Source organism: Rhinoderma darwinii, chromosome 13 (genome assembly GCF_050947455.1).
Source record: "Rhinoderma darwinii isolate aRhiDar2 chromosome 13, aRhiDar2.hap1, whole genome shotgun sequence".
Taxonomy (NCBI): domain Eukaryota; kingdom Metazoa; phylum Chordata; class Amphibia; order Anura; family Rhinodermatidae; genus Rhinoderma; species Rhinoderma darwinii.
The window spans coordinates 44,345,476-44,357,624 of record NC_134699.1 but is presented as its reverse complement, the minus strand read 5'-3'; the positions used below and the strand labels follow the sequence as shown (position 1 = coordinate 44,357,624).

Here is a 12,149-nt window from a genome sequence, read left to right as displayed (position 1 = left end):
GTGTAAGTCAATGGACAAACGGCTCCGCTGCGGATTAACGCTGCGCAGTGTCCGCAGCGGAATTTAAGTGAAATTCCGCCACGTGTGAACCCAGCCTACTACCACCCACACCACCGACTTGCCTTGGGATGGAGGCAAATCGGTGATAAAATCCATGGAGATATGTGTCCAAGGTCTCTGGGGAATGGGCAACGAACGTAGTAAGCCCGCTGGTCGGGACCTGGGAGTCTTGGACCTAGCACAAACCTCACAAGCGGCGACGTAGGCCTTAACGTCTTTAGGCAACCCAGGCCACCAATAGTTTCTGGCAATGAGGTGTTTGGTACCCAGGATGCCTGGATGACCAGATAGTGCGGAGTCATGATTTTCCCTAAGTACCCTTAGCCGGTATTGCAGGGGAACAAACAGCTTGTCCTCAGGAAGGTTCCCGGGAGCTGAACCTTGATGAGCTGCAATTTCAGAGACTAAATCAGAATCAATAGAAGAAATGATTATACCGGGAGGCAAAATACAAGCAGGATCTTCCTCCGAAGGAGGGCTGGCCATGAAGCTACGCGACAGTGCATCGGCCTTAATATTTTTAGACCCAGCCCTATAGGTAACCAAAAAGTTGAATCTGGTAAAAAATAGCGCCCATCGAGCTTGTCTCGGGTTTAGCCTCCGGGCAGATTCTAGGAAAACCAGATTCTTGTGGTCGGTAAGGACTGTTACCTGGTGCCTAGCCCCCTCCAGGAAGTGGCGCCACTCTTCAAATGCCCATTTAATGGCTAAGAGTTCGCGGTTGCCAATATCATAGTTATGCTCAGTGGGCGAAAACTTCCTGGAGAAGTAGGCACAGGGGCGGAGATGGGTGAGGGACCTGGTACCTTGGGACAAGACAGCCCCCACTCCCACCTCGGATGCGTCAACTTCCACGATAAATGGCTCCATTTGGTTGGGCTGAACCAGCACCGGGGCCGAGATAAAGCACTTCTTAAGGACCTCAAAAGCCTGCACAGCCTCTGGAGACCAGTGGAGGAGATCAGCACCTTTGCGAGTGAGGTCCGTAAGAGGCTTAGCGATGACCGAGAAGTTAGCAATGAATCTCCTGTAATAATTAGCGAACCCCAAAAAACACTGTAACGCCTTCAGGGAGGCAGGTTGGACCCATTCCGCCACAGCCAGAACCTTGGCGGGGTCCATGCGGAATTCATGAGGAGTGAGGATTTGACCCAAAAATGGTATCTCCTGTACCCCAAACACACATTTTTCGGTTTTTGCAAACAGTTTGTTTTCCCGAAGGACCTGAAGCACCTTCCTGACATGCTCAATGTGGGAGGGCCAGTCCTTGGAAAACACCAGTATGTCATCAAGGTACACTACAAGAAATATCCCCAGGTAATCTCTCAAAATCTCATTTATGAAATTCTGGAAGACCGCCGGCGCATTACACAACCCAAAGGGCATGACGAGGTATTCGAAATGACCTTCGGGCGTGTTAAACGCAGTCTTCCACTCATCCCCCTCTTTGATGCGGATAAGGTTATACGCCCCCCGTAGATCAAACTTAGAGAACCATTGGGCCCCCTGAACCTGATTAAAGAGATCAGGAATCAAAGGAAGGGGATACTGGTTCCTTACAGTGATCTTATTCAGGTTACGGTAGTCAATGCATTGCCTAAGACCACCATCCTTCTTCCCTACGAAGAAGAAGCCAGCACCTACCGGAGAAGTAGAGGGGCGAATGTAACCCTTGGCCAGGCATTCCTGGATATACTCTCTCATGGCTTCACGTTCGGGACAAGAAAGATTAAATATCCTACCCTTAGGAAGCTTAGCTCCTGGTACCAATTCGATAGCGCAATCGTATTCTCTATGAGGAGGTAACACTTCGGATGCCTCCTTAGAGAAAACATCAGCGAAGTCCCGAACAAACTCAGGTAGTGTGTTCACCTCCTCAGGGGGAGAAATAGAGTTAACAGAAAAACATGACGTCAAACATTCATTACCCCATTTGGTAAGCTCCCCAGTATTCCAGTCAAACGTGGGATTATGCAACTACAACCAGGGAAGGCCTAAAACCAAATCGGACGATAATCCCTGCATCAACAGTACAGAGCACTGCTCGAAATGCATGGAGCCAACAAGGAGTTCAAAAACAGGGGTATGCTGTGTAAAATAACCATTAGCAAGAGGAGTGGAGTCGATACCCACTACCGGGACAGGTTTAGGCAAATCAATCAAAGGCATAGCAAGAGACATAGCAAATTCCACAGACATGATATTAGCAGAAGACCCTGAATCCACGAAGGCACTGCCGGTAGCAGACCTACCACCAAAAGAGACCTGAAAGGGAAGCAAGATCTTATTACGTTTCATATTTACGGGAAATACCTGTGCGCCCAAGTGACCTCCCCGATGATCACTTAGGCGCGGAAGTCTTCCGGGGAGGAACGAAGCAACGGAACTTCGGGAGGCATCATGGGGGAGTCGGAGGAGAAAACACATAAACGTTCGCGTTGTCGTTCCCTGAGACGTCGGTCAAGTCGTACCGCTAAAGCCATAACCTGGTCTAGGGAGTCAGAAGAGGGATAGCTAACTAGCAGGTCTTTCAGGGCATTCGACAGACCCAACCTAAACTGGCACATTAAGGCAGGGTCATTCCACCGAGAAGCTACGCACCACTTCCTAAAGTCAGAACAATACTCCTCAACAGGTCTCTTACCCTGACGTAAGGTCACCAGCTGACTCTCGGCAAAGGCAGTCTTGTCAGTCTCGTCATAAATGAGTCCGAGAGCAGAAAAGAAAAGATCAACGGAGGAAAGTTCAGGGGCGTCAGGAGCCAAGGAGAAGGCCCATTCTTGGGGCCCGTCCTGGAGCCGGGACATAATTATACCCACTCGCTGGCTCTCAGAACCTGAGGAGTGGGGTTTTAAGCGAAAGTAAAGCCTGCAACTCTCCCGAAAGGAGAGAAAAGCCCTCCGGTCCCCTGAGAACCGGTCGGGCAACTTGAGGTGGGGTTCAGGAGTTGAGGTGAGGGGAACTACCAAGGTAGCATCAGGCTGGTTGACCTTCTGAGCCAGGGCCTGGACCTGTAGGGAGAGACCCTGCATTTGCTGAGCCAGGGTCTCAAGGGGGTCCATAGTAGTGTCAGGGACCAGGGTAGACTAGGTATATGGGCTTGTGATTATGTAATGATAGGGGTAAGGAAAAGGACAAGTGAGCCCTAATCTACCCGCCACTCTGTCCCTGCCTACTTGCAACGACCCGCCCTAGGCGATGGGGTACAACTGGGCGGCGGTCCCTACGCTCAGTAAGTGCACGAGACAAAGAATCACAAGCAAGGAGGAACAGGAAAGGCAGGAATAAATAGACAGAGGGCGGGAGCTAGCTGAGTCTGGCCAGGCTGCGATAGGCTCTCCCACTCCTAAGCCTGCCAGCCTGAGTGGTGGAAGCTGGAGTCAGTCTCAGAGAGATAGACTCAGGTGAAGACTGATTACCTCTGGAAGTTAACCCCGAAGCTGTGCCTGGCAGATCCTTTACATCTTAGAGTTGATCTTATTAATATGTATAAGTATATGTGTGGTCAATACAGAGAACTAGCACATGATCTATTCCTTCCAAGGACTCTACAAAGGACCAGGGGACATCCATTGAATGTGGAAGAAAGACGTTTCAGACATCAATATAGAAAAGGGTTCTTTACAGTTAGAGTGGTCAAGCTATACAATGACCTTTCCCAAGAGGAAGTGATGGCAGATACTATGCCAGCATTTAAAAAAAGGCTAGATGCTTATTTATTTACTGATGAATGGCATTGAGGGTTATAATTAATCAAGCAATGAATGACGGGTAATTTATTGAGAAAGGTTGAACATGACGGACCTGTGTCTTTTTTCAACCCATTTAACTAAAAATCAGTTCCCTGCATCTAAATAGGGTTGTTACTGCAGCATTGGACTTTTGCAAGCCACATTCAGATTAATGGGACAGAAATTCCTGAAACAAATCTACCCTAAACTGTAAACATGCACTTAAAATGTTAGTGAACAGATGTACCATTATCATGTTGGAAGCACAAAAGCATATTTATGAAGATTGGCGTACCACTGAGCGGTCAAAAGAACAAGCTTTTCCTGCACTGTATTCCACAACAAAGCGCACAACTGATGGGAGCACAGAGCATAATACTGAACAATATGCCTCCCTTTTCTGATGAAAATTAAATGTTTTTGTTTTTTTTGGGGAATAATGCTGGCGGACCTTAATAAATTTGACTTTCACTATGACTTAAAAGGGTGCATTAACATATGGCGCTCTGTGGGTAGGAAGTGTGTTTCGTGTTTTATTACAGGTTCGGTTGTTGGACTACTTTGGATTCTAGGACTACTTACTCTAGGGCTATGTTGTATCTGGCTGGTTATGAAAAATGGGGGGACCCCGCGTCGATTTTTCCAATTATTATTATTATTTATTTTAAAAGTGATGTGAGTCCCCCCCTTTTTTAATAACCAGCCAGATACAACATAGCAGCTGCAGCCTAGCTTTTACAGCGTGGGAAGGCCTACTGTTTTTGGGCATTTGCCAAAATCTCAGTGAAATCAATGGGAATCTTAACCTGTATCCTTTTCTGCCAAAACAATTGAACAGCATAACTTATATTATTATAATTATTATATCCTAATTATACATTAGAAATGTGTCTGAATTTCTATGATGGTGCACATGTATGCCTGATTTGCACCATCCAGCTATCTGTTTAGCACAGGAGGTTCTTAGTCACCATTTGTCACCATTTGTGCTTGGTGTTGGTGTGCGCCATTTTACCTGAATTTCACAGCTGAGAGACGCCATGGCGTCAATCAGACAGGCGTAGAATATGTGCATAGTAAGCATATTTCTAGAGACTTGAATTAAAGGCTATGTGCATCTTTGAAAGGCAAACTTTTTCTTTTTTTTAATTAAAAGGTTTAGCTGTGTGTCTGGTGCAACTTTACAAATACTTTTTATTAAAAATGTATTTAACTTTTTTAGATACAGCTGCTCTACATTCTCTATACAGAGCAGCTGTATCTAGCACTATTCACTCAATACGTCAGTCCCAAAGATCTGACGGGTTCACTGACCTGTAGGATCCACCTGTAATCTATCACATTTAAGTTCCAAAATAACTTCCTCGCTGATGTAACTAACACAACCAAACTTCGCAGTATTTCTCGTTAAAATAAAAGAAACCGTTTTTCTTTAAACGGCCACGAAAAAAATGGCCCGTCGGAACAGAACGCCATTTTTCCATTGCAATACATGGGCAGATGTTTGGAGGCGTTCTGCTTCCGATTTTTCGGCCGTTTTTTGTCCGTTTACGGCCCAAAAATAAGCCGTGTAAGCATACCATAAGAGGGATGTGAGAATACTCATTGTGATTGAACTAAGAAATGGTGTTTGAAGGATCCTCTCGGTTACCAGATGTAAAAAAAATCATTAGCCTCATGAAAGCTAATATGGCTAACAGATATTGTCAGTTAATTCCTATTTCATAAAACATCTGAGCTTACAAGAGATATAACCTCTGCAAGAGCACAGAATATTCAGGAGCACAGACAGACCGCATCAAACAACGCTCACCGACAGATAGATTGCATCTAATAAAATGACAATCTTCATTAATTGAGTTGCATAAAACTTAAGCAAAGTGAAATATTGCATTTGCATAAATTTATACACACATTCCTTGGAATATGTTTTTAGCCTTTAGTCATGGATTCAATGTTCAACCGTTGTTGATCCCTCCTTTCCTCAAATAAAGGTTTGTCACCAGTCAAAGTGTGTCTGTTTGTGCATCAGGAACGTTCTGTTCCAGTTTAGGAGTTAGGCAGGGACTCGCAAGTCTGGGGATCCTTGTCGTGGATTGCGAGCTTGCGTCCTTTTGGCCAAAATGATTACCAATACCCCAGGTATTTTTCATTATTATGTATATTCGCTTCTCTTGGACACAGCCGGGTCTTTGATGCTGGGAGAGCATGGTGTGGTGTTGTTTGGCATAGCAAGCAGGGTAGCCCGCTCTATGAATTATCAAGGCGTCACAAATAGGCTTCTACCTGGCTATACACGTTGTGCCTCATGACGTACACACTATCCCTCCATGTTTCACTCACTTGCACCCCATTATCCATTTATTTCTATTGAGGCACTTCATTTATTACTGCCCCCTATATTTCACTTATAGTATTACACTTGCACACACACTATTCATTTATTATTTCTTACTACACATCCCATGCACCACACACCACTCCCCTCAAGACTAGTGGGAGTGGCTATTATTATTTAAAGCACCTGCTCGCCCTTTCATCAGCATTTCTGGCCTGGCTGTGTCCATTTGTAAGTATAGCCTTTTTCGGTGTTTTTTTTTTTGTTTTTTTGTTTTTTTTTTAAAGTGTGAAAGATGCATAAATATGGGTTACATATTACACTATATTCTGTTGGTAGCCGCAACAATCTAAGGATTTAAAGCTGCCCCTTAGAAAAAAAAAGGGCTGGCTTTATTTCCAAATATGTTTATGGACTGTGTATGGTATTGCAGCTCATCTTCATTCAAGTGAATGTATTACCAGACACTTCCGTGGACAAGAGTGGCGCTTTATGGAATAAAAAAAAAATTGGAAAGCTCATATTTCAAGGAGAACGTGCAGTATTTGAACATAGAAGTGATATTTACTTTGTTTTTTATTTTGCTACAGACAGTATTCATACATGACATATGAACCAAGTTATGGAGATATTAGAACACTCTAAGGCTATGTTCACACGGAGTATTTTGGGGGAGGAATATCTGCCTCAAAACTCCGTTTGGAACTTTGAGGCAGATATTCCCTGCACGCCGATTTTCGCTGTGATTTTCGTGCCGTTTTTCGCCCGCGGCCATTGAGCGCCGCGGGCATAAAACAGAGCGAAATACGCTTTCTCTGCCTCCCATTGAAGTCAATGGGAGGTCAGAGGCGGAAGCGCCCGAAGATAGGGCATGTCGCTTCTTTTTCCCGCGAGGCAGTTTTACTGCTCGCGGGAAAAAGACGCCGACGCCTCCCATTGAAATCAATGGGAGGCGTTCTCGGGCCGCGTCAAAAAACTCGGCAAAATACCCCGTGTGAACATAGCCTAAACTAGCCACTGTTTGTGAAACTTTTTTTTATTTTATAATTCTGTGTTTCTACTACTACGTTCAACATTTTTTTTTTACTGCCAATTCCCCCAGAAAAGTAGGTTCAACAAGTGTTTGTAGACTAGTTGGAACACATACTGTACCTGGGCTAACTTGGTCTGTTCCTCAAGAATTTGAAGAATTCCATGAGGTCCATCTGTAAGGAGCCACAAGCAGGATTCGCTGCCCTCTGCAGAAAATGACACCCAGCGGAGTCCCTCTCTGGCATATTCAGCCTTCAATATTTGACACATATAATAGAGTTGCATTAAGGAGAATGTTGCAGGCACTTTCATTACCACACAAGGTACTTTAGTTGATTTACCTTTTCCTGAGAGACAAGACTATCTATGCTGTGCCGCTGGACTTGCTCATTGGCAAAGTTCCTACATAGTTGCTCCAAGCTGTTAACACCAAGATTCTGCAATACAAGCCAAAGTTATGAGAGAGTAGATAGACACCTCACTTTAGTAGATAGACACCTCACTTTTGTGGAGACTTTAAAGCAATGGCCAGAATACTCATTACATACCTACAGGAGAATAAGTAGCTGATGACAATAATATATCATATATAATTTATCCTATACAAAATACTTATTTTTAAATTTTCTTTTTTTTAATGGAAAACTACCATGTCCATCCCCCTAAATCACTACCACTGCTGCAGAATACACAAATAAATACTCCACACAGATTCAAAACCAGCAGATTGAGTCTGATGTGTGAAAATGGGGTTGTGAAAATGTTGTTGTAAAAATAATTTCTGCAAAACATTAGCAGAGATGTAAGTAGTAAATATGAAATGGGTTGTTGCTACACTCCACAATTTGCGATTATTTATGGACTACCTTTAAAGTTCACACAGAGTTTATTTGACACTTTTTGATGCGGAAACCGCGTCAGAAAACGCGCCAAAAAACGTCTGAAATTGCCTCCCGTTGATTTCAATGGGAGGCAGAGGAGTTTTTTTCCCGCGAGCGGAAAAACCGTCTCGCGGGAAAAAGAAGCGACATGCCCTATCTTCGGGCGTTTACGTCTCTGACCTCCCATTGACATCAATGAGAGGTAGAGAAAGCATATTTTGCTGCGTTTTTTTTTTGCCCGCGGCGATCAAAGGCCGCTGGTGAAAAACGCAGCGAAGATCGGCGTGCAGGCAGAGCAAAATCTGAATTTTGATGCAGATTTTCTGCCTGCAAAAAACTCAGTGTGAACCTACCCTAACAGTCAGACCAAAACTGCTTGCACAGTATACTTAGATCACATATGGAATTTATTCTCCAAAATCAAAGTAAATCTAGAGTAGTAGAGCAGAACAGCTAGGTTTTACTTCATCTGGGACAAATATTCAGTTCTCTACCCTAGCTCTCCATCTAAATACCCTCGGCAAAGCAGAGTAGTTTGGCGCTTTCCCCAGGAATTCAACACCAGAGGCAAATACACTGCCACCCCCAGTAATGCATCTAGTAGAGACCATGCTAGGATAGGGGTATTTTCCCATTATTCCTTCAAACTCTGTTGCTATTACTTTATCATGCTATCATCATACTGTTACCTGCTAATATTGTACAAACTGGATTTCACTGGTGGAATAAAGGAATAAAAATACTGTACCTCAAAGCCGCAGATGTCGATAATGCCCAGCGAGCTGTCAGTCTCCCGTGCACAGAGCCAACTATTTCCTTTCTCTAGAAGCCAATCAAAGAGCAGAGCATAGAGTGTCTGGGAGATTGCATCCCTATTGACAAATAAAGCAAAGCTGTCAAATATTTCAATTACTGTTCTCCGTTATATATCAAGTTGTGTTTTTTTTTTGTGTTGAGCTTACCTAACATCTATGGAGGCTTCCACTGAGAGAGGGGAGAGGACCCGGTCATAAGAAGTCCTCTAAGAAATGAAAGATTTCATCAACTCGTGTTACATTACTATAAATTATAGACTAATGGTAACAAAAAAAACAACATAATAAATTTAAATTCTTAGTCAGTGTGTTTAGTGTAACTTTGTAATTAGTCTTTTCTTTATTAAAAAAAAAATAGTTTTACTTTTGGAGATAAAGCTGTTCTGTTTTCTCTATACAGAGCAGCTGTATCATTAGGTTTACCCTAAATCCATCAGTCCTGCAGACCTAAGGCTGGGTTCACACGACCTATTTCCAGGCGTAAACGAGGCGTTTTATGCCTCGTTTTACGTCTGAAAATAGGGCTACAATACGTCGGCAAACATCTGCCCATTCATTTGAATGGGTTTGCCGACGTACTGTGCAGACAACCTGTCATTTACGCGTCGTCGTTTGACAGCTGTCAAACGACGACGCGTAAAAATACAGCCTCGTCAAAATAAGTGCATGGCACTTATATACATTATATGCAGGACACTTCTTTCAGACGTAATTTGAGCCGTTTTTCATTGAACTCAATGAAGCACAGCTCAAAATTTATGGCTGTCAGAGAAGCCTCGCAAAATGCGAGGAGGAGCATTTACGTCTGAAACGAGGCAGCTGTTTTCTCCTGAAAACAGTCTGTCTTTTCAGACGTAAAAGGCTGCTACCGTGTGCACATACCCTGACAGGTTCAGTGTCGGTGAGTTGCACGCAGGATCCACCTGTAATCGACCACATCTAAGTTTATAACTTAGATGTGGTCGATTACAGGTGAATTCTGCATGTCAAATACACGCAGTACCCGCCGACACTAAACCCGTCAGGTCCGCGGGACTGACGAATTCAGTGCAAAACGAGTGTTACAGCTGTTCTATTTAGAGAATACAGAACAGCTGTATCTACAAAAGTAAAACAATTTTTTAATAAAATCTATTTACACAGTTAGGGTATGTTCACATGCAGTGAGCAAAAACGTCTGAAAATACAGAGCTGTTTTCAGGCGAAAACAGCTCCTGAATTTCAGACTTTTTTTAACAACCTGCGTTTTTCGGACGTTTTTGGAGCTGTTTTTCAATGGAGTCAATGAAAAACGCCTCGAAAAACGTCCCAATAAGTGTCCTGCACTTCTTTTGACAAGCCGTCATTTTACGTGTCATATTTTGACAGTGACGCGTAAAATAAAGGCTCGTGGGAACAGAACATCGTAAAACCCATTGAAAGCAATGGGCAGATGTTTGTAGGCATATTAGGGGCGTTTTTTCAGGCATAATTTGAGGCGTAAAACGCCTGAATTACGTCTGAAACCACTGCGTGTGAACATACCCTTAGACTAATCACATTAACTAATCTATTAAAAAAAAATAAAAAATGCCCTCATAACATTTAAAGCCCCTTGAAGAGTAATGGATCTTATGGTCTTGACTCTTGAGGGCTGCTCCCTAGCAGATCCTACACTGGCTATTGGAGTTCTGCCTTTACTTGAGCAAAGCTGGGTTAGGGAAAAACTGAGTTTCAGGAACTGAGTTTCAACTCAAGTCCACTGTTCTGAAATGGGCCGCAATTAGGGACATTTAGGGTGGATTGATGATTTTATATACTGTTAGGTCATCACTGACTAGCAATAGGAATTTGGTTGTGGTAGCCTCTTGTTTATTACATAGTTAGTATGGTAAAAAAAAAAAAGAAATATGTACATTAAGAGGGCATGTATAAAAGATATGAGGGGGAAAACAAATCTTAGTTTCTCCCTATTGATTTAAAGTTTAGGGAGGAATTTTGAGTGGTAGAGGATATAATGAACATCTGCTAAAGATGTACAATGGTTAAATAGCTTATTAAAATATAAGCGAACAAAGAGAAATGCTATATTATGGGTGGAGATGATATGCTGAAAATATGTCAAAGACCTTGGATATTTTAAAATCACATTATGTATTTACCATCCAAAAAGAAATAAATGTATTTGCTAAGGCCTCATGCACACGGCTGTGCCCATAATCACGGCCCGCGATTGCCCGCACGGCCGGCCGCATTTTCGTGCCATGCGCCCATACAAAGTATAGGAGCACGGCCTGTAAAAACGTAAGGACAATCTTCATAATTCTCGGCACAGTTCTACGGCATCACTACGGATAGGTGGCCACGGCCAATAGAACTGGGTGGGTCCATAATTGTGGACCGTATTACTGTCCACAATTACGCCGATTTTTACGGTCGTGTGCACGGGGCCTAAGGGGCATGATTTTGTGAGTTAATCTATGCTTCTGCACGTTTTTTAATTGATCACTTGCACCTTCCTTTTTTTCATCAGATACAAGAACTGCATTGAATTTCTTTGCGCTTATTGGATACATGGGTACAGCCCACAACTTTGGCAAATCATTGTAGTAAAATGTAGTACCACAATGCTTTGCAACAGGCGACTCTATCTTCAAAATGATCATTTATTAGTAGGACAAACGAGGGCAAGGAGAAAGTCTGTTCCCCTCTAAACCATGTGACCATTTCGACACCATCCAGGTAGGAGTTCAGATTGTATAAATTGGATTTTTAATGGGGCGAGCTAGGTCATGCCAAAACACACAATAACACTGTTATTTATCATTGATTTTTTTTCTGCATATTACTCACGGTCACACGCTGGGTAATTGATTTCTGAAGTTCCTCGGGTGAGATCTGTAGAAGACTGGCCACAATCCTAATCTCTGTAATCCTGAAACCAGTTGCTGCACTAAATATATCACTCTAGAAATCACACATAAAGCAGAACTGAATTAGAGTTGAGAAATAAAGAAGAAGACAAATATTTTTTATGATCATACTACTGTCTTACATGAAAGGAAGTAAAGCAGATGTTACCCAATTGCAGAATGGCACTCAGAATGGCCCAGATGGAAGGCAGCTCAATGTCAGAGAGGCCAATCCCACGAAGGCATTTTTCAAGCACCATAAAGTCCATCTTGTCATTTTTTCCTGGAAGATCACATGCTCGACCCTCAAAAGTCATTAAATTTACATATTTCACTAAATTTCATCTTTCACAGTTAAATTGTTCTCATCAACAATCTAAACATGTTCTAGAGGTATCCAT

General features: G+C 43.0%; 1 long non-coding RNA gene across 1 annotated transcript; it reads right to left on the bottom strand.

Moving 5' to 3' along the window:
- Window positions 1-7,518: 7,518 nt before the first annotated feature.
- Window positions 7,519-11,779, bottom strand: LOC142665854 (uncharacterized). Its single transcript, XR_012851586.1, has 4 exons — window positions 11,690-11,779; window positions 9,005-9,063; window positions 8,791-8,914; window positions 7,519-7,598 (listed from the first exon to the last, which is right to left on the bottom strand). It is a non-coding gene; the product is annotated as an uncharacterized LOC142665854 (long non-coding RNA).
- Window positions 11,780-12,149: the final 370 nt, after the last annotated feature.